The 27,666-nt window shown below is 44.6% G+C and overlaps 1 long non-coding RNA gene across 1 annotated transcript; it reads left to right on the top strand.

Moving 5' to 3' along the window:
• The first annotated feature begins 529 nt into the window (after positions 1 to 529).
• LOC136788918 (uncharacterized) lies at positions 530 to 27,527 on the top strand. Its single transcript, XR_010827484.1, has 4 exons — positions 530 to 595; positions 741 to 1,501; positions 26,183 to 26,297; positions 27,315 to 27,527. It is a non-coding gene; the product is annotated as an uncharacterized lncRNA (long non-coding RNA).
• The last annotated feature ends 139 nt before the right edge of the window (positions 27,528 to 27,666 follow it).

The raw sequence follows: 27,666 nt of genomic DNA, 5'->3' as shown, positions 1-27,666 counted from the left end.
GAGGGTGCTTGCAGAGGAAATTCAAGTGCTGTAGTGCATGCTGGGGAAGTTTATTTGCATGCTGACAGCTGCTTACAGCCACATCCAGATAAAGTACAGCAAGTGGCAACTCCTGCAGGAAATAACTAGATCAACTCTGACAGCCTGAGAGTAAATCCATGGCACAGACAGATAAGGGGTATTAATATTTCTTGGGCTAGGTCTGGATCCCTGTAACTCCTGGAGCTTTTCTATTTCTATGTCAGCTTAATAGAAAGTTTTGTATTTATTTTTTGTTATCTGGGCAAGTTCAGCCGCAATTATTTTACTTTTATCCTTTCCCAGACTAGCATATGTACACATGCCCTCTTGTTTCTTGGCAGCTTGTAACAATGTCTCTAATCTTCCTTGGCAGAAATCTTCCAAAATAATATCACCAAGGTTTTTTATGCTAAAAGAATTTCCTCCCCCTCCATTCTTGCATCAGAGATAAAGTAATCTGAGGGAAGAAACTTTGGCCAGAAGTTGATTTTTTTCTTTTGGTGCCTGTCTAGTTTGTGTGCTGCAGAGCCTTAATGCTTCGAGATAAGTTCCTTGGGAAGAGGATGTCGAGAAGGTAGGAAATGCCACCTGGGTGACTCAGATTGAGTGTGAATAAGAGAAGAGAAATGAACCTTTTCAGCCCATGCATGTGTAGGCAGACTCACAGGTACCACTTGAAATCCCATATCATAATTTAGATTATCTTTTTTTTTTTGTAGGACTGATGGTGTTCCCAGCCTGTGAAAGCACTGCAAAATCCTGTCTCTGGTTGCTTTCTAACACAGGGTCGTGGAAATTCATCCTTTACCTGTGTCACAAGCTTTCTGGGGATGATTAGTGTTTGAAAGAGTGAAAAGATGAAGAGAATGTACATGTTTATACAGGATTGTAAAACTGCAGCTTTGACTCTTGTTGTTTCTTCATATTTTTAAGAACTCGGTACACCTGCAGCTGCTCTCAGCTCTCCGTCCTCTCCTCCAGCAGAGCTGATGCACAGGACTTTCAGCTGTGGTCAGTCAGTGCCTGAGGCATTGTGCTGAACACCCACATCTGAAAGAAAAACACCAAATGTTTGGTGTACTCACTTCCAAGGTGCTGTGCAAAGAGAGAGAGAACATTGCTTTTTTAACAGCACAGACAGTGATGCCTACCGAAAAAGGATCCCAGCTCTGGCCCAGATTTTTGGCAAGACGTTCAACCTGTCCCTCTCTGAGTCCTGTCTGCACAGATCTGCTAATTGTGGGTTTGGGATGAAAGCTGGGGTTTCTAGATGAAAGTAGCTGTGTAATTCTAGGTCCTCCAGCGGGCACTAGCAGCTGTCTGTGAAGTATCTGTAGGGCTTTTGACTCAGTAGACTGCCTGCCAGCAGCCTGGCTGTGGTCAGAGCTGCTTGTGTAGGCTGCCCCCTGTTATCAGTGATGGGACTTTACACTCCCCACCGCAAAAATGAAGAAATACAGCCCACCTGTACAGCAGTAAGGTAAGTCCTAGGGTGGGGACAAGCACTGCTGTATTAAAGCCAGTGTGTGTGACCACAGGAGCAGACCATTGCTTCTGGGGGCTGTTGGGCTGCTTCTGGGGACCCTCCTGCCTCTGGTGGTTTAAAACCTTCTAGTAAGAATCTTTAGCTTGCTCATGACTGACTTATTCATGAACTGCCACTGCTTAAACAGTTCCTCAGTTGGCATTTACCTCCTCGGGGTTTGTCAGGAGCATCTCTGTCTCTTCTGAGCCTGCTTTCCAGCACACAGGTGGCTGTCTGCAGTGGGGGAGAGGCGTAAAGACAGCAAATGTTGGGTTGCTGGTGCCCCTGTGGTTACCAGAACGGGGTGGGGAATTAGAGTCAGGAGGTGTCCCCAGCTCAGCTGCAGTCACCTGCTTGGTGGCTTTGGTTTGCCCTACTAATCCCATATGTTCTGTCCGTAAAGACCCTCTGGGGCAAGGACTTTGCTTCTCGATGTGGTTATTGCCGTGTTCAGCACAGCAGGGACCTGTTCCAGCTGGGAGTGCTAATGCCACTGCAAAGCTAATAAGAAATAAAAAAAAAAAAAAAATTCCCCAATTATTCAGGGAAAGAGTATGTAGAGGCTTCTCTGAAGCTGATTACATTAATGACTATCTGAAAAGGTGAAGCAGCACTTGCAGGAGACATTTAGGTGCTCCACAGTGATAAACCAGAGGTGTGCCTGGGCAAACGCTTCTGCACAGGGCAGGAGGAGCAGAGGATGCACAGGAGGCTGAGCAACATCCTGGCAGCCCTGCCATGGGCTTTGGGGAGGCTGCAGGTGTGATGGAGAGGAAATCTATGACTGTTCCAGGGCTGATTTGGCAGCAGCTGGGGAGCTGGGTGTTTGATCCCTTCTGCATTTATTGACTTAGATCCTTACCTTTTAGCGAAGGAGGTAGAGGAATTGGCACACTTAGAGAACTGACACATTTGCCGCAAGTGGCCCCAAATTCAACAGCAAGCCGTGTACTACGGGCCTTAATCATTGCTGCTATAATCATTGCTGCTCTTCTGGTCTCTGGTATATGAATCTGATATTGCGATCCCAGCTTGATTCTCAGAAATTGAACTCTGAAGTTGGAGGACACACACGGGGGTCCGTGTGTTTGCTGTCGGTACATCAGTTATGGGCCTGAGCTTTGCAAACACTTCCTCCTGCTGAGCAATATCAACAGCAGTACTGGCTTTGTTGGCAGCACTAAATTCTCTGAGGGATCATACTGTTTGTATTAAATATTAAGTGTACTTAGATTCAGTAGTCTGTACATAGGTTTAAATAAAAAAAAAATTAAAAATGGTGGGTTTTAGTTGTGTAAATTTTAAGTAAAACTGAGCTGTAGAAACATCTGTTAGCTTTGGTTTTAATTTACTGTATAATAGCTTACATCATAATAAATGATGTTGTGTGATTTGGATGTAATTTTGAATCCGTCAGAAAGCTCACAGCCAAATCACTGAAGTTAATGGTAGTTCTGCAATCAGCTTCACTATATGTCAAATCAGAGGAGCCATTATTGAATTTTAAAAGGCTGAATTACTGTGTTGTTTGTATTAAATCTTAATGCCGTTTTGGATAACAGTAATGTTTTCCCTTGGAGGTAAGCACTGAATAGTTTTTCTGTTCCTGAATATAAAAATGAAACGGGTTTTCAGTGAGATTGCCTGAATTCAGGCAATTTTAGAGGGATTATATATATCCAAAAGTAATTTCAAATCTGTCTGAAACAAAAGAAAGCATTTTCCCTGTTGGTTATAATGTTACAGTGAATTTTCTTATGAATTAGGAGAGCTTAATGGTGCGCCATCATTTTAATTACAAAAAATAATGTGCTGACAATTTTTTAAAAGAGAAAAATCTTTACTTTTCTCTAGGGCTGGAAAAAGAATGGAATTGCCTCGTACTTGCTTGCTTTGGGGCACTTCCATTCCTGCTGATCACTGTAGCCTGTGCTGCAAGCACAGTGAAACCATCTTGGGTTTCTCCGTAAAGAATATGGGGAATATGTATACTGCTCTGGCACCTTGTAAAATTGGGGGGGATGTTGTTCTGTCCCAGAGCCTTATTTTTGGTTCAATACTCCTTTTAAAGCATCTTGGTGTCCTAGACTGATTGTGCTGGTAGCCTTTTGCCATTTCTAAGCTCATTTAAAATAAATAAATAAACGTATGCCTGTAAGGCACATGTAGAGCTGAGACCTTGCCTTGTCAAATCAAAGCAAGCCTCCCAGCTCTGGCCAGGTGCCTCCCTGGTGCTCTGGGGTTTCTTCCCTGCCTGCTGGCAAGGAAAGGCTGGGTCAGCCCCAGGCACGAGCTCCAGGCTCTCCTGCTGAGGAAGAAGGGTGAGGTCTGGCTCCTGGGCAAGATCAGCCTGGGCAAGTGCTGCATAAAAGCCTGTTATCTCCCCAGGCCTCGGACTACATTTTCAGAGGTTGGCAAAGCTCTCTGGTGTGACTCCTTGCTGTAAGGATAGATTTCAGCTTAAGTTTTCCAATTTTGGGAAGAAAATTAGAGATTCATCCCAGAAATGACAAAGGCTGATAGTCTCCAACACTTTTATGTTTGAGGGCAAAAAACATTGACCTGAGCAATTTCTTTTTTTCACCATGTTTCTCCCAAAACAGTCAAGATGGGGTATCCCTTGGCAGGGACAACCGACCCAGCCTCCCTGTGTATTTAATAACACAGACTTGCCTGCAGATTTTAAATGATTTTTGTCGCTCTTGGTTAAATCAGCATTTCATAGGCATCAACATCTTTTAGAGGAATGTTCTTTGAATTTGATTATTTCCTCTTGATTTCCCACTGCAAATTCCTGGTTGGTAGGTTTTTTTTTTTTCCTTTACCCTTACCTTCTCTATAATTGAGAACCTGTTCTGTGTGATGTTTGGCCCAGTGAAACCTCTGCCCTGGCATCACTGAGCTGGGAGAGCTTCCCATCTCCCTTGGGTGGTGTGTGACAGCAATAGGTATAATGGACTCATTTGGATAATTTAGTACTTGCTCAGTGTATCTGGTTTCTCTAGCTGCACTCTGATGTTCATGCTTGACTTCCCCACCTCTCAGATAATAAATGAAAGAGGTTTCACCTTGTTAGCAGCACTGGCTTTTGGCCCATTATCTTTCCTGACATTGTATACTTGAGAAATTAAATTACCTAGTTTCCTGGCTAGCTCCCTAATGAATGCCATTAATTATTGTGTTTTTCAAAGAAGGTGTTTTTACTCTTAATCCACGGGAGAATCACTTTCCTTGGTCTGCCCTGCCTGACTCCTCTTCCCTCTCTTCTCTGATCTCTAGTCCTCTGAGTAACATCTGCCCTAGCAAGGATGGCGGGTGGTTGATGTTTCTCCCTCTTGACCTAGTTTCTCTTAGCCAATATGAAAATACTTTATTTTTTTTGTGCATCTCAGTCTAATGCCATTACACCGTGCGGTCCCAAATTCCTCTTCCTGCCTTTGAATGAGAAGGCAAGTGCAGGTGAAGTCTTTTTGCAGAAGAGTTGTCCACCTCGGGGCTCCCTAAACATGCCTTTCAGCTTGTAACTTGTTTCTGCAGTACTCCTCCAGGGAAGACGTAGTCCCTGGAGCAGTCAGGCCAATGAAATGGACAATCCTCTCTGCAGGTGAGGGCCAAATGGCAAAGAAGTGCTGCAGATGCTCCTCAAGGTGCAGGTGGAAGATGGGTGGAAATGCAGCCTTGTCCTTTGGGAATTAGCAGGAGAGGGTGGGTCTGGGCACGAGCAGGCAGAGCAGTGCTTGGGCTCCATGGGGAGAAGCAGCCATGGGGATGCAGACAGCGGTGACGTGCTCAGGGCCACTGGGATGGGAGCAAGGCTCTTGGGTTTGCTTGGATCTGCTTCCAAGGGGCTTCAGGCACTGATCCCATTGACTTCAGCGTTTCTACTCATGCTTTAAATCTCACCATCCTCAATACCTTGTAAAACTGAATGTTTTTGTTTCTTTACCCTAATGCAGTGCCTGCAGATTGCTGCTTTTCTCCAGGTGTCTCTGTTGCTGCTGCTGCTGCCTCTTAATGTGATCTGGGGTGGTGTTCACTGGCGGGGAGAAAGAATAGCATCCTTTGAAATAGTTAAAGCTGATGTGAGTCACAGTTTTTAAGAAACACTGGATTTTATAGCTGCCTGGCAAAACAGATAGGTCAGAAATCTTTAGGATATGAAGACGTAGCTCGATTCCCTTCTGGAAGGAATTTTAAAATAACTCCTGCACAAGATGAAGGAGCATCGCAATCTACGGAGGTGCTTAGCACTTCATACAGAAGTGGCCAGAAGCTCTCTTCCCAATTTTTGTGGCCAGATTAATGTGTACTGTCTTCAAAAATTATACAAGAATATGAGGTCTTGGGGCTGAATCTCTCATTCTTCTGGAAAGAGCAGGACTTGAACCGAATCTTAAAGGAAAAGCCTCTTCAGTAGGAAATCATGGGCAACACAAATAATTGTAGTTAATGCTGTAATTAAGGCTGGCTGCATAACTGGGATAAAGAGAAGCAATGTCCTGTAAGCAGTTTAAACCAGCTGCTAATCTAGTCCCTTGTGCATCTATGTCCACTTGAAATTCCTGGTCTCTGTGGGGCTTATTTCCTTATCGCTTCGTTAAAAGGCGGTCGGGGAAGCTGGTGAAAATGCAGTCAGCTCCCTTCACACTTTCTCATGTTGCAAAACTCTCTTGAGCAAGAAGACTTGGATTACATTCTTCCCAAACCCACACTGCACGTCTACTTTAGCACTCAGTTTTGTTTTATCAGTGTTGAGACCCCCCTGTTTATGTAAAGAGCTGCAAGGAGACATTTTGAGCTTCTTGTATTTGCTGAGCGTGCGTGGGCTCAGCTTGACTTTCTAAGGACACATGATAAGCCATAATCACATTTCAATCTATTTTAATTGTTGCTAATTAATTCTTAGCTGAGTTCAAGCCCTGTGAATTAAATTGATAAAGGAGAACGTCTCTTCCACCGGCATTACACACTTATTCTTGTAAGGGTGCTGCAATGTTAAGATGCTGCTTTCTCCTGCGGCTTTTAAAACATTTTGTGTGTGAATAAGCCTTAATGGGTTCCTGCAAGCATAACTTGACAGCTGTAAGTATATGGGGTAGATCCTAGAGGTCTGGCAGGTGCCCTAAATCAGAGGAACTGTGGCCCCAGGGAGAAGTAGGTGAGAGCACTGCACTCTTCCAGCACCTCCGTACTTCAATCAGAAATGCCATTAGGGTTAAAAGCCTCTGGGAAATGTTTGGGTATGGAGCTGATGTTGAGCTCTGCAGCTCATCTGTCAGCTGAAGCTGGACGGGGGATGTTTAACACCTGCCTGGCTGTGTCCTGGGGGGTGCCGGGGAGCTCCTCGAGGTGTCACCTTGGGGATGCTGGTGGGGTCTGTGCACTCAGGGTTGGCATCTGCTCATTTGGGCAATGGCAGCTACTTCGTTCTGCACTGTAGAAGTCACATAAATCCTTGTCCTGATGTGGATTTAATACACCAACTTTAACGACCTGTTTTTCAAAGAGTTAGTGTACTTGTCTCATTTTAACAGCTGGCTCTCTGAGGGTTAATAACTGGCTCCTTTTTCATGCAAATTCTGTTAATAGCCCTCCTGTTTTCAATGCTTTTAAAAAATGACCTTGTGTAAAGCAATTTCTCCAGTCCTGCTTCTGAGATGGCTACAGGAGCTGCTGTTTCAGGCTTTTGAGGGCTCAAGGGTTGTAAGCATGTCCCTGTTGATGGACTCCTGGGCACCAGGGAAGGCTGCTCCTCTGATGGGACGCAGCATCTCCCGTGGTGTTTTGCTAGGGCAACATTTCTCCTGGCTAAACACTGCTTTACCAGCAGAGGCCGTTATGCCCATATGCTTGAAGGCAGCGAGCTCCCCCGAAGCCCATGGACGTATTAAACCTTTCCAGCCTGTCTTTGAGATGGATTGGATCCTGTAACCCGGCATCCCAAACCACCTCTCGGTGATCTGTTGGGCTGATGGGATTGCAATGCAGATGCAGATTTTGTTGTTATTTGAATGTTATTAAAAAAAAAAGTGAGTAGTCAATTGGGGGCTGGAAGAAAAAGCAAAGCTCTTCTAGGCATCGTGAGGTCTGATTAAATCTAATGACTGGTGCTGCAACACTGGCAAGGGGCTCCCCCAGCACCTCCTCTCTCCAGCCTGGTGTAATATTGTGCATTACTCATGTACATGAGAGGGAAATGAAATGGCTCCATTAAAGGAATCCTTTGGTATTCATTTCTGTGGCATTAAATACATCTATTTTCCAAAGGAGATGTGCTGTGTGTATACATCTATTATATGCATATGGCATACTGGGCTGCAGGGAACATTTTCAAGAAACTATCCAGAGATGGGGGAAGATCCTGCTCTGCTGCCAAGCGTATGCACAAAAAAAAAGAAAATCCTGCAGTGCTAAAGCTGAGGCAGTGACTGCCAGCCCTGCCTGCACTGCTGAGCCCCTGGGGTTGGCTGGAGCCCTGGGCTCAACATCTCTTTACCTTCATCCCCATGGGTAACCAAATCCACGTTGCTAACCAAAAGAACACCTTAATATGGGTCATACATGCAGACACCAACTTTTCCTTTAAGTTAACCCACAACTGTGCAATGCGAATCAGACAGTAGTTCAGAGCTGCGTATATTGAAAAATAACCTCTCCTGGAGCAAGAGGCGTCACTGTGTCTGCCTTGGGAAGGAGGCTAAAACAGATATTTCTTTAGGGTGTGGGATTTCTTTGCGTTATGCCTGGTTGCAGGGCATCTGTATTTTATGGTGATAAGTGCAAAATAGGAAAAACATGAAGAATGAACTAAGGAAAAGGTATCCTTAAGTGGTGGGATCATTCCCACTCTCAATTGTTGTACAGGTTTTAGCAGTCCAGAAAAAAAGTACAAAGCCCAACTCCAACTTCTCGGTCTGCAGCAAGTTGCTCTTGGTTCTCTGGTGGCTTCTGGCCTCAGCCTTTTAGGGAGAACCTCCTGTTTTGGGGAAGCTCCTGCTGAATGCATGGTAAGAATCTAAACCAGAATAAATACTGTTGACAGTTGTAACTAATGGTCCTCACCAATAGCTTGGTTGCTTTCCCGGTAGTTCTTTATGCACCAATAAACCCCATTGTTCTTCTCCCAGCTGTTATTCACCAAAAGAACAAAAGCGAGCTGGAGCTCCCTCGGCACATTTCTTTAATTAAAACAACAGAAAAAGGAAGCATATGGAGCAAAGTTTGAATGAGACGTTGTAAATATCTTTTCTCGCCCCTAGCCCCAATCATTTTAGCTACATGATAAATGGCTTTTTTGTTGTTGTTGTTTGTTTCTTTTTCCCTGGCTTGTACCTGAGGTGCTTCTCTGCTGCACCAGGGGAAAGCAAAGTGTGCTGCCTGGGGAAACTCAGAGGTGGACCCCACTGGGACAGCTGCTGCGTAGGTCCCATGGTATCTGAAAAGTGAATTTTAGCACCTGGGATTTGCTTCTTTCTAGCATGCCACTCATTAAATAGGGCATCCCTGAATATACGGCCTGGGCTGGTGCTCTGTTTGCTCCCAGAGATGCTTTGAGCATCCTAACACTACAGCCAAGTCTCCCAGCATTGTGGGGAAGCGGCATTTCTTCCTCCCCCAACAGCCCTGCTGTCAAGGGTGGGTACCTTACTGTGGGATGGCCAGGAAATAACACTAGGAGAAGTATTTTAGGGCAAAAGGGTCCAGTCCTGCAGCTGGATGGCTTGCTCTGAGTCATCACAACACTGCCTTTAGGCCCTAGGGTTGGTGCTGTCAGCATTTTGCTGTGAACTGGAGCTGTTTGGAGCAGCAGCACTTGGGGACTCAGCTTGATGAAGTGTTTACCTTCTGGAAGCATAACAGGGAGATGAGCTTTGCTTTTCTCACAGCCCCCAGGATTTTTCTTTTTCTGAAGGCTCACTTTTGTTCTGATGGTTATTTATTTTTCTTGGCAGGCAGGCTGGGCTTTTCTGCAACCCCAGTCCATACTCGGCTTCCAGCCGAAACGTTTCTGCCTGATTCTCTCTGCTGTGGGCTGTTCCTGAGGGGGAAAGGTAGTGGTTGTGAATGCACTGCTGCAAAACAACTGGGAAAATGTTCTGGGTCGTCATCCACCCCACTGGACCCTGAGCCCCCTGGGACTGGCAGCACCCATGTGTGCTCCCCCAGGGACAGCACCCCCTCCATCCCTGCCGTGCCACCTATCACATGCTTATCAGAGATGCCATGCAAAGGGGCTCCGTGTGCCTTTCTGCTGCTTTCCAGAAAACAGAGACCTGGAAATAAAGCAGCAGATTTAAGGCATGTCCCAGGATTTCAGCAAGAGAAAGCTGTATCATAAGGAAGGACTTTTTTTTTTTTTTTTTACTTGGTATGATTTTGAGACCTTGGAAAAGTCATGCTTCTGTTTCGTCTCAAACCTGTGCTTTAACCTACTTGGAAGCTCTCTGAATAATTTGCTTTATGATGTTTAATAGAAAGATTTCCCTTTCCAACAGAGACCATAAAATATATATGGTACATTTTTAACTATTCGCTTCAAATTATTGCAGGCTGGTGCCTGCTGAATGCTGCTGGGGAGGGTGGGCTGCTGAAAACCCCAAAATGTATCTAAGAACACTTTTAAAAGGCTTATCTAAGAACCTCCTGATGTACCACACAGGACTTTCCATATCCTTGGTCTGGGCAGCAAACCATCCAGCACATCCCACTTCATTCATCACTTGAGGAGCATGTGGCTGAGTTGTCCCACAGGTAGGGTGAGTGGTGGCAGGAGGCTCTGTATCATCCTTCCACAGCCCTGCCATAAATTCAGCTCTGGCTCCTTGCATTACTGTGATTTAGTGCCAGGCTGCCTGCCTTGTTTGGTGTACGCTTGAGCTACGCTGGAGGAAGCGAGTACGGTTTTCCACGTCAGTTCTTAATTAAACTTCATTTTCTATGGAAAGAACAAAAAGCAACTTTGAATAAGAAATTATTTCTTTTTTGTTCTTCCCACTTTGTCAGGCTGTAAATCATCTGCTCCTAACTGCAGCTGAGAGTGACCCAGTCCCATTTGTCCTTCCCTTACCTGTCCTGGGAGAGAAAGCAGCTGGAGCTGCACGTTTATGCCCTGCTGCATGTGCTGGATGTTGGGCAAGCCTAATGCTGACATCCCCAGGTGCTGGGCACGCTTTGTGCTGCAGTGTCCTTCTGACCATCATGCTGCATCATTTATTTTTCCTTTCCTCCACCTATCTCACCTCAACGTTTGCCTGTCATAGCTGCCAGAAGGGTATGTTTGTGCTTGTGCTTGGGTTATTAATCTAAGTTTTATTTCTTTGGTTGACCAAGATGGGCAGTTATAAGGACACCTTGTGTACAGCCCATGCAGTGTCGTCTTCTGCCTGTTGTGTTTGTTTTACTGAACGCTGAATTCATTTGGTTGGAGACATGGCCTGCTATCTAGGGGATGGAGTTGCTGGAAGCAGTAGTGTGTTGCTGGTGGGATGGAAGTCTCCAGACAGATCCTGGAGATGTTTGTTTTTAATGGCCACTGGCCTGTCTGGTCAAAAAAAAAAAAAAAAAGTAAAGTTGAGACCTCCGTTATCAGTAAGGTGATCCTGACACCATGAATAATGGAGAGGAAATGCAGACCAGCGTGATATGGTTGCTCGGTGGGTCTCCTTTTTCACCTGCCTGTCTGTCTTACAATCACATGTCTGGGTAACACTAAGTAATTTTTCATGAGGTTTCTGAAGCTGTTACAGGCTGTGAGGAGGAGAAATGCTCCTGTTCTTGCCCCTTGGCAGCTGGCACATGAAGGGAAGAATCAACAAGACAATGTGCCCTCGTCTGAGCCATTTTCCAAAGAGCTACAACCGTGACCGACACATCCGGATAGAGTAGAACCAGATTGTTAACTGACCTGAACAGGGCCCAAGGTGGCACTGGAAAAAGAGAGGTCTCAGCACTGACCGATGAATAAATAATAGCGAAAAAGAAGAAAACCCAAAGAGCAAGAGAGACAGAAGGGAAGGAAGAGGAAATTGCCTCCTTCAAGGAGGTGAAGGAAGGCAGGAGGAGTCAGAAGCAGGGGAGCTGTTGGTAAGGGCACAGGACTCCAGGACATACACTGAGCCACGGAGGAGGAAGAGCACTGTGAAATGAGGGCAGCCTGGCCCTAGGTGGGGACAGAAGGACTTCAGCAATCAGTAGAGGAGCCAGGACAGGTTGCAGAAGTCAAGTCAAGGCAATAGTGGTGCGTTGTTTAAAGTGTAGGGGTGAAAAAACAATGCTATGAAAGAAAAGACCCAAAAGAACAAAGAAGAGGAGGAGGAGGAGCAAGAAGAAGTAGTGGAGGAGGTAGTGGAGGAAGATGGGGATGATGAAAGCCAGGAGAAGAAAAGCAAAAAGAAATCAAAGTCTGAGGACTCAGAGGATGATGGGGAAGTGAAGAAAAAGAAGAAGAAAAACAAACGAAGGGAGTACAGCAGTGAGGAAGAAGAGGACTATGAGCACAGGAAGAAGAAGAAGAAGAAGAAGAAGAAAAAAGGCAAAAAGAGCAAAGAAAAGAAGAAAAGTAACAAGTCCAAGAAAGGAAAGAAAGAGGACAATTTTTTGGAGTTGTACGAACAGGAGCTTCGGGACTATCACTCAGACTCCTCCAATGCAACAGAGGATGAGTACAACAAAAAAAAAGGTCAGCTCCATCGTTTCTCATTCCCCCCTTGAGCAGGCAGTTGTGCTGTTAGCCCCGTGGATGTCCATCCCAGGACCTTTCCTGGGGGTGCAGGCACTTGTCTTTCCTTTGTGGGGAGTATTTCTAATTAAATGAGAACTTTTGCTGTGTGAGATGGCACCGACAGATTGTGTCTGTATTAGCTTTCCAGTTTATGAAGTCTCTTTGCTGTGTGCGTGGTACTGCTGTAATTGCGTTCTCCTAATTAACATTATTTGCACTGTGGTGCTGTTCAGAAGCTGGATCAGCAGTCAGACTCCCCTGTGTAAGCAGGGTACATAGCCAAGATGTGCGTTCCTGCTTGCGTGCATGCAGCAGGAGCGTGCCAGTGACTTCAGCCACTGGATCGAGCAGGCAGTGCACCGCTTAGGATGGGTGTAGTAGCAAGATGCTCAGCACACAAACTCTTTTGCTGTTGCCAGTAACCAAATAGGTGGGGAAATATGTCTAGTTGTATCTAAACCTTAGTACTGTGTATGATAAAATAGTTTATTTTATATGCACAGGGTACTTTAGATCAATGCCTGGTGAGTTGTTCAGTGAGTTAAGGTTTTTAGGTGATGCACTCTGCTTCATTTGAAGAGCATGGTCTAGAGAAGGGTCATAGCCATCTACACGGAGGTAGCTTCTGGAAAAAGGCTGTACTCGAGCATTTTATCTGCTGGGCTGGAGCATTTTATCTCTTTGTATCTGTACTTGAGCACTTTGTCTGAGAGCCCTGGGTAGGAAGGAGGGTGCTCCCAAGCATAGCGGGGTTATCTTCTTATCAGGGTGTGCAGCATAGAGGTAAAGGACTGCCAAGGGGTGACACCAGCTCCCCATTACCTGTGTAACTGGGTCTTGGCAAGGTGCTTAGCCTCTCAGCACTTTGTTAGTTGGGGTAATAACACACCTTGTGCATGGCAGTTTGGAGAACTGGGTGTGCCTAAGGAGTCTTGTGAGGTATCCACACTTGTGGGGTGGATATATGTTAACTATAATCGATGACTTCCATAGCGGTGCCTTATGGATGTACTGGGAAAGGGAAAATGATCTAAAAGCTGTCGTGCAGGTAAAGCAAAATCCTTATGAATAAAATGTTCAGGCCATACACATAACCTGCTTCATTTGTGATGGCTCTTTGAGACAACTTTTCTCCCCTCATACCACCATTTTATTTTTTAATAGTAGAGAGAGATTAACTTCTGCACATTACAAAGGAGAAGTTCCAGCAAAAGTTTGTAACGGTTTCCCCATGGTCTTCTGCTTAGTTTGTCAACAGTTTCTCCAGGGGAGGTAATAGCTTGTGGTTAAGTATGCTGAAAAATGAATTAAGCAGGGACTGGATTCTCATAGTTCCCATCAGAAATTAAAAAAACTTGGGCCAAAAGCTGCAGCACTAACTATAGTGACAGTTATAGGGCCCCCAAGAAACTTTTCATGTGGCCAGACATCCCAAGAGTGAATCACTGGTTGCTGCTTTAGTTCAGGGACTCTCCTTCCTCAGCTGTGGATCAGGTTTTTTTACACGCTCATTTTCCAGATATTTATGGGAGTGAGGGCAGGGAGGGGAGAAAGGCATTGGGGAGGACGTACCCAAACAATGACCCACTGAGGTTTTCCTCAGTGAAAACCTTCTGTGGGCCATTTGGCATGAAAAGCAAAAGCTTAGGAGCAAGCTCTAACTTCTCTATTCTCTTGCTTGGGTTGCAACTACTCCCTCTGCCATGCGCAATCCCGTTGATCTTTGCGTTTTGATTCAAAGCAGTAGATTTTATTTATTTATTTGTGACTTGGTCCTAGAGGCCACTGCTGTTTTTTCTTCCAAAGGACCACTGACTGGAGGGACTGATGCTGGTCAGGCTTCCAGGAAATGTGTAAACCAAGCAAACAGCCTCCCCACAGCTCTGGGGATGTCGGCTGCCCTTGGTACTGGTGAATATGCAGTAGAGATGCTTTTCAGTCCGTGAGCCATGATTCCTTTTGCTGTGAAAAGAAGGGAGATGTTGTAGATGTTTTATAAGCAGGGAGTTGATGGTATCTGTGTCATCTGATGTCCTCTTATTGTACTAGCAAGCAAGAGGAGGATTCCCCCTGCCTTTGTCGCATTCGACTGATGACTGAAGAACAAGGTGAATCTGGTTCCCAGGGACAGGAAAGCAAAAGACTGGCTGTGTGATAGTGTGGCAATTATAGCAGAGATAGCAGGAGTTTTTAACTCTGTTGTAGCTCCTGCCTGTTCCTGTGATCCTGGTGTTAACCAGGACAGTTATTAATAAGTATTTGCAAAGTTTCTTCTGCAGTACATCTTGAATTGCCAATAATGCTACAAACAGGGCACCCTGTGTAATGTGAGGTTAATGGTGCAAGCAGTATATTTAAAGCAAAGCAGGCATCCAGAGGCTGTTGATATTGCCACCTGGTTCCCTACCTGTCACTAAAGGCTCTGTAGGTCCCAGCTGGCTGAGGCTTAGGATGGATGTCAGAGGCCTGAAACCCAGTCCTTGCAGGAACTCCATCTCTTTCCAGAACTCCTTCTCTTTCCCCATGCTGTCCTATGGATATCTCCAGGGACTGACCTGTGATACAGAGGAGGGAGACTGGCATGGTTATTTATCCTCCTCCTCATGTTTGGGGTCAGAGGACCAAGCGTCGCTATCTGCTCTCTGGGTCACTTCTCCCAAAGCCACAGATATCTATGGGTTGGTAGGAAGAAAGAAAATATTTCTTTCCCCAGATCCTTTTGTTCCATGAACCAAGTCTTCCTTCTGGCTGAACTGAGAGCTGCCGGCTGGTGACTCCAGCCTGAGCCACTCGGGGTGGTGGCAGATTGGGGAGAGCCCAGCCTAGGCTGGGGAGCTGCTTCTCTCCTGTGCTGGTCCACAGCGAAGTGCTGCTCGCGTGGGACCTCTCAGGGCTTCTCTGCTTGCATAGCTGTCACTGAACAATATTTTCTAGGCCCAATTGGTGAGAAACTTTTTTTTTTTTTAACCCCTCTTTCTCACAGCAGAATTTCAGAACTGGGTATCATCCCTTTAGAGTAGCAAATCCTACAGCAGGTTTTCCTTGTCTCTTGGAAGTGTTGCTGTAGCGTGCAGCCAGACCTGACACGCTGTGCTCACTCAGCCTCCATCTCCAGGGTTCCCAGGAGTGTTTCATAAAGGATGAAAGATAAGGCAACTCCATACATACAACTGTTTATATGACAGTTCTGCGTGACAGTAAATGACTAGGAAAGCCGAGGTGGCTCATGATGATAAAGACACTGCAGAGGTCCATGAGAAATGTATGCTCACATGCAAGGAAGCAAGACTTTGATCAGCTCCCTGGAGATGCAGGGCTTTGAGGCTGCAGTCTTCCCTTCCAGGGGTGGACGCTGAGCACTTTGTATGCAGTGCTGCTGGTTTGTCCATAAGGCACGACGATGGGGGATGCCAGACTTCAGTGATCTTGGCAGTGATGGTTAATAATTATAAAATGAAGGAAGCTACTCTAGAAATATATGTTTTACTTAACACATTGTCTCAAACAGTGATGGGAGGAGGGAAATGGCCAATGTTGATTTGTGAGTAGATATGCGAGTAGCTCATCCTTTCTTCTGATGTGCACCATCCATTTTATTGTATTACATCTATCACACTGTGTTCCTTTAGCAACTGCAGTGAAGGGTTGCACAGAAAAAGTGTTCAGGACACGCTGAGTTTATTGCCGAGTTCTCTTGAATGTAATTTAGGAGCAGAATGGAGGAGGAGAGCAAGTGCTGTGTGGTGGCCAGCTGCAGCTCTCCCTCTGCTATATTCAGGACTGGGCAGACGTATCACATACTTCTATGACAGATGATCAGCAGTTGCAGAATCGTCTCATCTGTGCCCTGCACCCACTGATCTTCCCGAACTGAGCTTTTGGTTAATATTCTAAACCAGAATCTTCCTCAGAAGACAGATTTTTCTCCTCACCTCTAAGATGAGCTTTGGTTTTAGGTGCAAAACATTCAGAGAAGTGTTTAGTACCAGCGGCAATTTAATGGCTTGTGGTGGAGTGGGACATGCAAAGCCTGCTGCTGAGAGGAGATGGTGTCACACCTGCCTTGCAGATTGCCTTCTTTACATCTCAGTGTTTTTCATAGTTATAAATGATGGTGTGAAATATACATTTTGAAAAGTTTAGATCACTTCTGGAGTTTGCTAGGTGAGTACACCCAGGAACTATCTGCTTGTGTGACAAACAAGCTAGTATTAAGCTAACTATGATATTAAAGTGTTGGTTAAGTTGCAGGAACACGTTGATATTTTAATATGGGCACCAAAAATATTTGGGCTTGGCTATTTGACACCCCTACTACACGCCTGAATAGCCCCACTGGAGAGTTGAAAATGTCTGGAAGTGCCCTGCTGAAATGAAGACATATGAATTGGAAATGAGTAGTTAAAGGAATAGTTAGTGGTTAAAATGCTGTGGGGGCTTTGTGGAAAGAATTCCAATGGGTCCTTGTCCTCTGCAGTCAGCCTTCCACCTGCCACGTCTCTGCCGCTACTCGTGCTAAGTGAAACTGGCATCACAAAGCTTTTGGAGCAAGTTCTCTGTGGGAAGAGCCAGCCAAGGGTCTGGGCCCCTGCAGATGTCCTCTCTTATGTGCAGCTTTGTGCTGAGTTTGTGTGTGAGGGGCTGGGGGGAAACAGCTTGGCTCCTGGGCTAAGCACTTGTGTGCTCTCCTCCCTGCCTGGGCAGGACCCAGCAGCCCCAGGCACATGCAGAAGCCATCCTTGCCACACGTATGTGACCCGTTGGGGACAGCTCAGCCCAGCTGGCAGTACCAAAAACAGCATCAGGGAACAGCTGTACATGCTGGGCTGCCAAGTGTCCCTGCAGCTGGTGTGCCGGCTGGTGCCTGGAGAACCCACAGGCGCAAGGGCCGCAGCTTTCAAGCGGTGCTGCTCTCCTCATACCCCAAATATTTAAATGTGAGCAGAATGGCCAGTTCAGTTTTATATCCTTAATTATCTCTGGCTGCTCTTTAGGCTGAGTATTTGTTTTGGGACGTTACTAGAAGAGAGTTTCTGAAGAGAAACTGAGTAAGTTTTCACTGGGAAGCAGATGTTAAATGTAGATTAATGTATTCAGGTCTGAACGTGCTTCCTCCAGCCCTTGTGTCCCTTCAGCCTGGATTTAATTATATGTAGCATCCAAGGTGTAGGGCAAGGTGTCCTCTCTGGGGAAGGTGACTTTGAGAGGCTGTAGGATCATATTAAAAATAAAAAAATTAAAAAAAACCTATTGAATTATTTCAAACTCTTAAATTGATTACAATTACTGTGGTGTGTGTGAGTGTTTTAATCCAAGCGTTTCTTAGGCAGTCTTTCACTCTCTGTTTGGAATAAAGAAAACTTTTTTTAATTCCAGGTTTAATTAATCCCCATGCAGCTTCAAATGGGATGTTTTATCCATTTAAGTATCACAAACACATCTGTGGTGATACTTCAGAGAATGCAAAACAATTGTGCTTTTTGCTGATGAATTGACAAGTGTCACTGGACAGATATCAGAAAGAACTGGCGGTTCATTGCTGTCGGTGGTGGTGGCTTGTGGAAACTATCAGTCTTTGTACTCTTCACCCTGGATGTTCAGACCTGCTGTATTTTTCTGCATCAGTTTGGTACACTCGCTTCACTTGATACATGTTTGTATAATGGCACCTCTACCAGACTTGCTCTGTTAACTGAGTGTTAATCAGAAGATAAGGTAGAAAAGGAGGAGATATGAGGTAGGAAGGTCATAGTTTCTATCAATTAATGTTAAAAAATTCTTTTTAAAAGTTCTATTTGGGGAGTAGCAACAGCCTTTCATGAATGATTAAGCTGGGGTATTATGATCAATTCATAATGACATCTAACAACCTGTGTGTGTGTAAACATAGGCAACACATGCTGCTTGTGTTTATAACAAGCTTCTGGCAGGTATCAGCCCCGGCTTATGCAAAGCAACAACAGGAGCTGGAAACTGTGTCTGAGGAGCAAAAGGTGCTGGTTGCTCAGCTGGGGTGTTCAGATGGCACCGTGCCACCTCCGCCTTGCAGGCCCCAGGCCTGTCCTAGGCCACTTGTCCCCTCTCGGGGCATCGCCTGGTCCTTGTGTGCTACCGACTTTGCCAGCTGTTGGCTCACGACACTGAACACAATCCTACTCAATTCTCTGCCTTGGGATGAGTGGTTTTGAAACATCTCATTGCCAGCACCTCGTCTGTAAAAGCTCAGTCGTTCTCCAGAAACTTACTGGGAGAAAGGCCTTGCTCTGGGCACCCTGGGGAAGATGCAGCATCCAGCCCCTCAGTGCCTCCAGGCCAAGGGGGCCACAAAAAGGGATCTGTTGTGGAATTGCCCTTCCTGCTACCTCGTGCCTTCTGGGGATTGGGATAAGGAGCTGGCAGCAAGGAGAGCATTTCTTCTTCATCTTGGTTGCCTGACTGCCTGGGCAGCTGGAAGGAAGCGGGGCTGTTGTTGGAGTCTGGTCCTGGTCCTGGATCAAATAGTGGGGAGAGGTTTCCACTGCATTCTGCAGATGCATTGTTCTGCTGCAGGCTTTGCTTGCTCAGTATTGCAAATAAAATCAATATCACATTTTATCCAGGCTGCATTACTTTCCACTGGACAGTAACATCTAACGTTGTTGTCCTTGGTCATGATTCAGAGAAACCCTGTGCTCTGGCTGGCCTTCCCTGCCTCCAAAGATAATTAAAGAAGCAGCACAGGTTTTTCTCGCAAATGTTTCTCTCCCCTGAGGCACTCTGTTTTCCTCCAGCGCAATTTAAACTTGAATAACAAAAATGTCGATTGCTAAGCTAATTCTAATTTGCTGTTCCAGCAAAGAACTGATGTTTTTCCTGGTGGTATGAAAGCAAAAGCACTTTTAAGTGATAGCCGGAGCACCAGATGAATCAAGTTTAGCTTCCCATGGTGCATGAGAATGAATCGCTGATTTTGCAATAGATGATGAAGCATGACAAGCCCCAAAATACAGCTACCCCGCCTGTGGGAACTGGTGGGACAGTACTCAGCTTTGGATTTAAGTTCCGAGAGAGAAACGAGGTTTCAGAGCTCAGTTTAATACCAGTACAAACAGACAGTGGTAAGTTTGTGGGGCAACTTCCCTAATTCATGTCTGTGAAGTGTCTCAGAATGCAAGATAGAATAATTTCACAATTCTTTATATAATCTATGAATGGGAAAAATGGATAACAGTGTGTAACTAGTCCAAATAGTCATGGAAAAAATCCTTCTCTTTTGCTCTGAGTAATTAATTTGGCATCCATGCCAGACTCAGAAGCTGCTTTTGCTAGACCATATAAAGAGCAAGAGATCTCTCATAGTGTGTGAGGCCCAAATCTGTTCACGGTTTAGCCAATATGAATCCGAAGCCATTGTGTTCAAGTCAATGGAGTCAGTCAGGATTTGCCCCAAAGAGAATGAGAGAAGAATTTGATTCATTTTGTGTATGACAAGAGATTATTGCTCAAACTGTGACCTGATAAAAACAAACAAGATGATTTCAAAGGCCCATCTTCACAGTGGCTAACGGATGGTCCCTTGATGAGACCCTAACCTCAACGAGTGTTTAACTGTCGTGTTCATGTGCATTGAGAATCATTTGGGCAGCTATAACCTGAAGCAGTCAGCACAGGCGCTTAAAAACTTCCAAGGGTTTTTGCATAAATGTCAAGGTGCTCTAAGACAAACATACTGAAGTGCTTCAGTATCAGCCAGGGTGATAGGTACATTGCATGAATCAGCATTAAGCAAGTACTGAGAATGTGTGAATATTGAGGATAATCAGTGAATTCCCAACTGGAAATAGTGAAGTGCAAAAAACTATTACAGGTGCTGAGGTAAATGCATCCTGCTAAATGGATGAGGGTAGCTCTGATAGCCACAGGCTCAAAGCAGTTTGTGTTATTTTGGGTTTATAGGCAAGACAAAACAACATCTGGTTATTTTCTTGTACTGCTATGGTGTAGGAGGGTTTAATTCTTGTTCACCTTGTGCATGCAGTCTAGAAGTACAGGCTGGGGTTGCAGATCTCTTTGAGGCAGTAGGTAGTGATGATGGAGATGAGAGCTGTGATGGGTACGGTGTGTGATGGTGCTTGATAGGTGAGCTCAGGGAGGGATAAAAGGCAGAGGTACTGAAGGGTGGCAGCGCACTGCAGGCTGCCTCTAGGATGCCAGTGTTTCATGTCTGCAGTTGCCCTGGAGCATTTTTATCCTCTATTTCCTTGCTCATGCTTACAGCATGGCTCAGCTTCTTTTCTGCTTTCCTTCTTCCTTGCCTAAACTCTTTGACTCCCCACTAGCTTTGATGTCCTATTCCATGTGTTAAAACATTCTTGTGACATAACCCTTATTTATTTATTTATTTTTACCCAGGGCCACTCCTCTTGCTAGACAAAGTTTTAGGCACCGTCATAACCTCTAACTCAGTTCTCACTTCTCGCTGCATAAGAATGTGACCCAAGGGGATCTGCAGTCACTGCCATAATTGGTGCCAAGCAGTCCCATGTAGTTGGAGCCAGAGAAACCCAAATTAATCAGCTAAAGCACTCTTCTGCCCTGAAGAAATTCCCTCCCCACTGAGCTAAGGAAATTTTGTGTGCCTTTTGGCTAGAAGATCTCAGCCTCTGCTTGCTAGTATTTACAGTAATTTTTTTAGCAACCATTTTGAAGCAAATGTTTCTCTTCTCTGGCTGTTGAATGGACAGTTAATAGTATCTGCTCTTTCTGCAAGACAGGGAAACAGATGTAAGTTCTTCCAGCAACGTTGCAATGTAACCTGATACTGATTTTATTCTGTCTGTATCATGTACTTGAAATGACTGGTTTTGAATGCTTATTTTCAGAGTAGAATCTAGTGTCGATTATCTCCCTTTTTGCTCTTGTGTATGCCTATGAAAAGTAGTAATGGGTTTGTAGTCCGTAGCAAATCAGCTCTGCTCAACTTGCTGAAACTTTCACCAGTTTCTGAAGTCTTAATGCCAGATAGCTGAAGAGTGGAGTCAGCTGGGGATTTGGTATCTACCAGATGAGATAAGTGAACCAAATTCCATTTGATTGAGATAATATTTGGAACAAGAGTCTGTATCAGTGGCTGTATTAAAAGCTTTATATTGACTTTGCCTAGCCCACTGGGAGAAAAGCAAGATTTGGAGACTAGCCTGAAAACCAAGCATTCCCATATATAACACTGTAGATTACTGTAACTTGACTGTCTTGGCACTCAGAATAGGCTTACTTTGACCTTAGAGGTGAGATTGTTTGTCAACAAAAAAGCACCCACGTGGCTGTCTTCCTGTGAGCAGTGTCCCACGTGGAGATTAATGTCTGGGATCTGTGCTGGGATCTGATACTCTCCCTTTTGCTTTTGTGACAGTCCCACCTCTCTTAGGGGTCCCCTGCCCATGTTGCATGATGAACTCGGCCAACATTGGTAGGAATGACACAGATAGACAGGAGCATCTTAAGACTGGCTGAATGGCCTGACCAAGTAGCAGCTTGGAGGAAGAGGCAGGGACATTTGGGACATCCTGTCGCTATCTGAAGGGAGGTGGGTGACCAATGTCAATATTTGTTTTGGGAAATGTCCTTGTTTGTACCTTGTATTTGAGCAAGAGGGAAATAGGAGTAAGGTAGGTGCAAATATCTGTCTGTGGAGAGGCTGAGAGCCTTCTGCTGAAGTAGGTCTTGATGTGTAAGACAGGCAGGAATCTGTATAAGATGAGGTTTTCATATTTTGGATATAAAAATTTATGGCAAAAGCTCTGAAGAAAGTTCGTGTTTCAAATCCTGCTGACCAGGATGGGAAAGTCAGAAACTCCTGAGGTGTGCAGCTGACAAAACATTGTGGTGTCTGCTTAGGAGTGCTGCCTCTGCTGACCCTGTGGAGATGTCAGTGTGGTTCAGCTGGCCCTCCCAGACTCCGCTCCAAGAGCAGAACTCTTTGAGGAGCTCAGTGGTTCCTCTTTATTACTCTCATCGGTGTTAACTGGAAGCAGAGCCATTACATGCTGACATCCCATAAATTAGAAAGGGAGGAGGGAGATTTTGTGGATGCACTTGGAAGCTTCAGTGGTAACTATAAAGTCCCTATGGATGCTCTTTTTATTTGCATTCAGTGATTGCTTCTGTCGAGCAGGAGTCTAAATAGCAGGACACAGCCAAATCTGGAGTGATATACCGAAACCTTGTTCTTTTCTGAAAAACTTTGCTATAATTTGTCTTTAGCTGTAGGACCACACAACAGCCCCAGGAGATATTCTGAAATGACAATGAGCATCATCATCAAAGGATGGGAAAATAGCAACCTTTGTATCTTATTACTTTGCAAAGAAATACTGCATTTTTTTTACCTTTTTACTTTACAACAAAAAATGGATTTTTTAAAATTTTCCTTGGTAATAAGCATGTATTCCTTGAGAGACTGATGTAAGGTGATAGAAAGACTGAATAAATGGGTGGTCAGATGCATTTATAAAGGGATCCTTTTAAAAATGAGTTAGCAGTTTCTGGCACATTTGGGCAGATATTTTCCATCAGTGGAAGATTTTAGGGGCTGGCAGTTTTGCACCGTAGAGGCAAATCTTTGAGTGTAAGTACATTCTTACAAGTGAAAACAGCCCACATTCCTGAGGATAATCACAGCAATGAGAGGCAAATTCAGAGGGACTGAGTGGGGAAGAGGAATGTGGAAATTGACTCAAACAGGGGAGAAGCTTGGAAAGCTTATGATGGCACCCTAAAAGAAAGTAAGGGACTTGGTGGGAAGGGGGAGACCTAGCTTTCATGATGAAATAGATATTATACCTGAGATATTTCACTTCTGCCTTTTGTTAGTCTTCCCCTTCTCAGCGGGGGCACTGAAGTAGCAAAATCGATCTTTTCAGCCCAGATTCCACATTTGGTTAGAAGTGTGACTTCCACAGAAATCCAATTTCAAGCTTTTCAGCTAATTCAGCTTTATTGTCTCAAATCGTAAAGTACAAGATGTTTATGCCTGGGATTTGCTAAGGTTGGACATGTTCTCTCAAAGCCAGAATATCCAATTATTCAGGAGAAAACTCCTGGGGTGGTTGAGAAATGTCAGTACTCTGCAGCTCTTGTCTTATGCCACGGATGCTGTGCCCAGTGAAGAGGCTTGGTGTACAAAATGTTGCCCCAACAGCACCCTGACCTTTTCTACCTGCTGGGTCTTCAAGCTGCAGAGATGCTCCCCGTCAGGATCACACCCATCAGCTGTCAGTGGCTGATCAAAAATAAAAGTGAAAAAAAAAAAAAAGGAAAAGATCCAGGTTCCAAACCGCTGAGCTCTCAGGCTCCTTGTGTTTGAAGGAAGCAGCTAAATAAGCTGCATTTCCCAGGTGTGTTTTCTGGAAAGATTTAGCATCAGTAGTAGCATTTAACTTTTATTTTCTTCCCCCAGGGGGAGTCCTGGGCCTTGCTCCCATGACACTGCTGGAAAGCTGTGACATCATTTATTTGCACAGCTGGCAGCACAGCTGTAGCGATGGAGAAGAGGTGGCAGGGCTCCTTTCCCCTCTCAGGGGCACGCTGTGACATGTCTGAAGTGTGCTGACGTGCTGGTGTCACCAACCCAGCCGTCGCTTTGTCCCTCTGCGCACAGTTAATTAAATCAGCATTAACCACAGCATATGCTCAGTAATAACATGAGCTACTTGGGCTCCGGCACATCTGTCCCCCACTCCCGGATCTGCTCATGGTAAAAACTGCTGATCCACCTGCCGCCTGCTCACTCCGTGCACAGAGGCTGAATTTGGGGTTGTGAACCTGAAGTGCAAATTTGTGCGTGCTCGTGTTTTGAGGCTTCTGACAGCTGTGTGACTCCTGTTGTGGGGACTGGAGAAGGGTCTTGATTTTTTAAGGGGGAGTATTTTGTCTTGTTGATGGTGTTAGATGTGTTGCGTTGGCTGGCGGCTGGTTTTGCATGCAATGCTGGTGGTACGCAGGGCTCCCTGGTGCTCTGTGCCTCTGCTGGTGGCTGATGGCGAGAAGTACTGATGGTGAGATGTACTTACATGATACAGAAAAGTTGTAATAAGCTCTGAGACGACTGGACATAAAAAGCTGCTGTAAATGAGTGGAGCTTAATGATGCAAGCTAGCAGTTCCCAAAGCAGAGGCGATGCAGCACTGAAAACCATGAAGTTAATTCACAGTGAATCACAAAGGCAAGGTGGATTACATGTCCTTCTGTCAACAGTTAAGGCGACCGCTGTCTGTCTATGTTGTGCCAAACACCCCCCATTGGCATGTGTGAAAGCTAACAGGAGGAAGATGTATGTACAATGTTTTCATTTCACCTTATATGGAAGCTGTGGTCTTCGTGTTCTTTTTTGCACTGCTACAAAGAAATCTCCCCCTCCCTAAGCCCATAAATAAAATATGCCACACCAAAGCATTCTTAAAATTTAGCTGAGCACAGGTTATACCTTACTGCAGTTGTTATGATACTGTCCCCTTTCTGCCCTATTCACATTCATGGAAAGTTGAGGTTAGGAAAATATTGTGGTATTTTGTTCTGTCTCAGTGCAGTAGAGCTACTGGAAATGAGGAGTTAGTTTCAATCAGTTGTACCTGAGTGGTCTGGGTTTTGCTCTAGCACTCGGTCTCCAAACCTTTCAGTTAAAATTCTGATTTAATTTCCTCTCCAGGATGCTTTGAGCAAATAGTGTTGGGGTGGTGGTGGTGGTGGGGAAACTGTGAAGCTCAGAGTAGATAGTCCTTTTTGATCCCTTCTTAATAAATGTGTAATATTGTAAGTAAAGAATGGGCCCTAATAAAATACGTCCCATAGATGGGTCTGATGCATCCATGAAGAAAGACATTTTTACAGTGTTATGTCTGAGAAATTGTGTACTTACCGGTCAGGTTGTGCAAGATGAAGTGCTCTAAGTTTAGCCTTTCCTCTAGCCTATTGGTCTGAGCCTGAAGTAAAATACTGTTACCAGCTAATGACCACTGTGTAGCCTAAAGCCAAAAAGAGCCGTCAGGATACTTGGTCTGGCCGTAAGCAGAGTTTTATAACTTCATCTATTCTCTTCTGTACTGAGCCCACCAAGATATGTCCTTCAGAAAGGTGACCTGTTGTCAAGCCTGAAGTCTTGTTCCAACTGCACCCACCACCCTGCTAAAGAGATGTGTGTCTGACTGTAATCTGAATTCATTTTGTTTTACTTTCTGGCCATTGGATCTTGCTATGCCTTTCTCCACTTGAGCAGAAGCCTCTTTTCTAATTGTGCTTCTCCCAGGAAGGTATTGATGTGTGGTGATAAAGTCACCACTCAATCTACTGCTCAGAAAGCAGAGCATTGAGAGTCTCAAAGCTCCACAAATTAAGAGTCTAATTTAAACATTTTCCTGCCTTATTCTTATTGTGATTTACCATTTGGTCTTTGGTGAAGTCTCCAGAACATCTGAAAAGCAAACTTTCTGGCTGTAGCGATTTCTCAGCTTAATACAAATATATCACCAAAGCAAACAGGGAAGTGTGCATTGCCTTGACATGTGCATAAATGAAAAATGGCTCAACAGCTTTACCCTAACACTTCACATAAATTCATCTGTTATATATAATACATGCACGTACATTACAGTATGGGAGGTGAGGTAGTATGTGTTCACAGACAGAAGTGTTCAATTTTCAGCAAAATCTGTCCTAACTCAACCCTTGTCTGCCTGCGTGTCAGCTTGATGTGGTGATTTTCACCAGTTGTGCTGATCCTTAGCAGCGATGATGCTCTCGAGATTGGTTTTGGTGGAGGGTGCTGAGATCCATCTCCAGGGTTTGCAATTCAGCTCCAGTTTGGGAAATGACTTGGATCTATATTGCATGGGGTAAGGAATTTCTCTTGTTGTCCTGATCTTTCTCTTCTCCTTCCACAGTTTACGAGGTGGTGACGGTGACAGGAGATGTCCGTGGAGCTGGAACCGACGCCAACGTCTTTGTTACTCTCTTTGGAGAGCATGGGATCACTCCCAAGACTCATCTGACGAGCAAGTGAGTGTCTGGAAGGAAATCTGTATCCTTCAGGCCTGTTCTTCAGTAACTTTTATTGCTTTTTCATGAAACATAATATTGTGCTGATGGATATAAAAAGAATAAATCTGAAAGGTTTTTTGAGATCACCAAGGAAATTTGAATTTTTGCTGTTACATACTTCCTACCAAATCCCTTGCAAACCTGTATTCCCTTCTGTAGGTGGAAACGTGTGTTCAGATCCATATTATGTAAGGCTCACACTTGAAAGGTGTGGGGATACTTGCTTTTCTTAATGCTTAAATTAGGATCTCCCAATTTAGGAGCTGAGAATATTCGCTACTTTTTCAGAGTGGGCATGATGGTCCAAATTCGTATGCTTAAATCCCACTGAAGCCTGTGTGAAATCAGGTACAGAGAGATAAGTGTCCTTAAAGGTTTCTGAAGAGTAATTCAGTGGGTCTGAAGTAAATTTGATGGGTAACCACCCACACCCAGCTGTAGGAAATTGGAGGCAAGCATAAATGGAATAAAACAGTGTAATTTAGGAAACAGCCTCCCTGCTCTGTGCATAGTTGCACACCCATTGTGGTCGCACCATTCTGTTTTTCTCCAGCTGATGCCAATCCATCCTCTGGATGCAGCTTCACAGTTCCTATCACTGCATTGAACTTGGTGGAAAGCATATTCTATAATTTAAGGTCATATTATGAGGCTTTTGACTCTGTCCACAACTTTATTTTTTAAAAAACAAACAAAACAAAAACAACAAAAAAACATCAGGGTTAGCAGGTGCTCACCTCCCATGAAAACAAGGTGACTTTTAATAAAGTCCCATATCTGCATGCACTAATTTCCCCTTAGCCAGAAGATTGCACTAAGGAAGTACAAATTTCTTCTCCACGGGGTCTAGGACAGGCTGTGTGTCTCTGCTTTTCTGTGTTCTTATTGTTTTGGTTTTCTTGAAAATGTGCTTCAGAAATTATTAAGCCAGTGCTAATGTCACACGGTAACTTCACATTTTCTCCATTTCTACAGCACCGACAAGAGGTACCTGCACCTATTTTAAATTTTACCCTCAAAAGAGCTTCTCTTCCCAGTGAAGCAACTCAAACATGAGAGTCTGTAAAGAAAATGATATGGGAATGGTAAAGAAAATACATGAAATTTCAGCCCTGTTTGCCATATTTGAAACTCAGAAATCAGAGCTAGCCCAAGGAGTTTTATTATCCCTTCATCCTCAGAAACACCAGGGAGAACTTAATTATATCATAGATCTAATTTAATAGAATTTAATTATAAAATACCTAATCAAAAGGCTTTGTTCTGTGATTTTTCATCCAGATACCCCAATGAACTTATAAAACAGTAACATTTCTCTCAATTTCTC

The sequence above is a fragment of the Anser cygnoides genome, chromosome Z (assembly GCF_040182565.1).
Source record: "Anser cygnoides isolate HZ-2024a breed goose chromosome Z, Taihu_goose_T2T_genome, whole genome shotgun sequence".
Lineage (NCBI taxonomy): Eukaryota > Metazoa > Chordata > Aves > Anseriformes > Anatidae > Anser > Anser cygnoides.
Note: the sequence above shows the minus strand (reverse complement) of the source record. Positions and strands in the feature narration are given on the sequence as shown.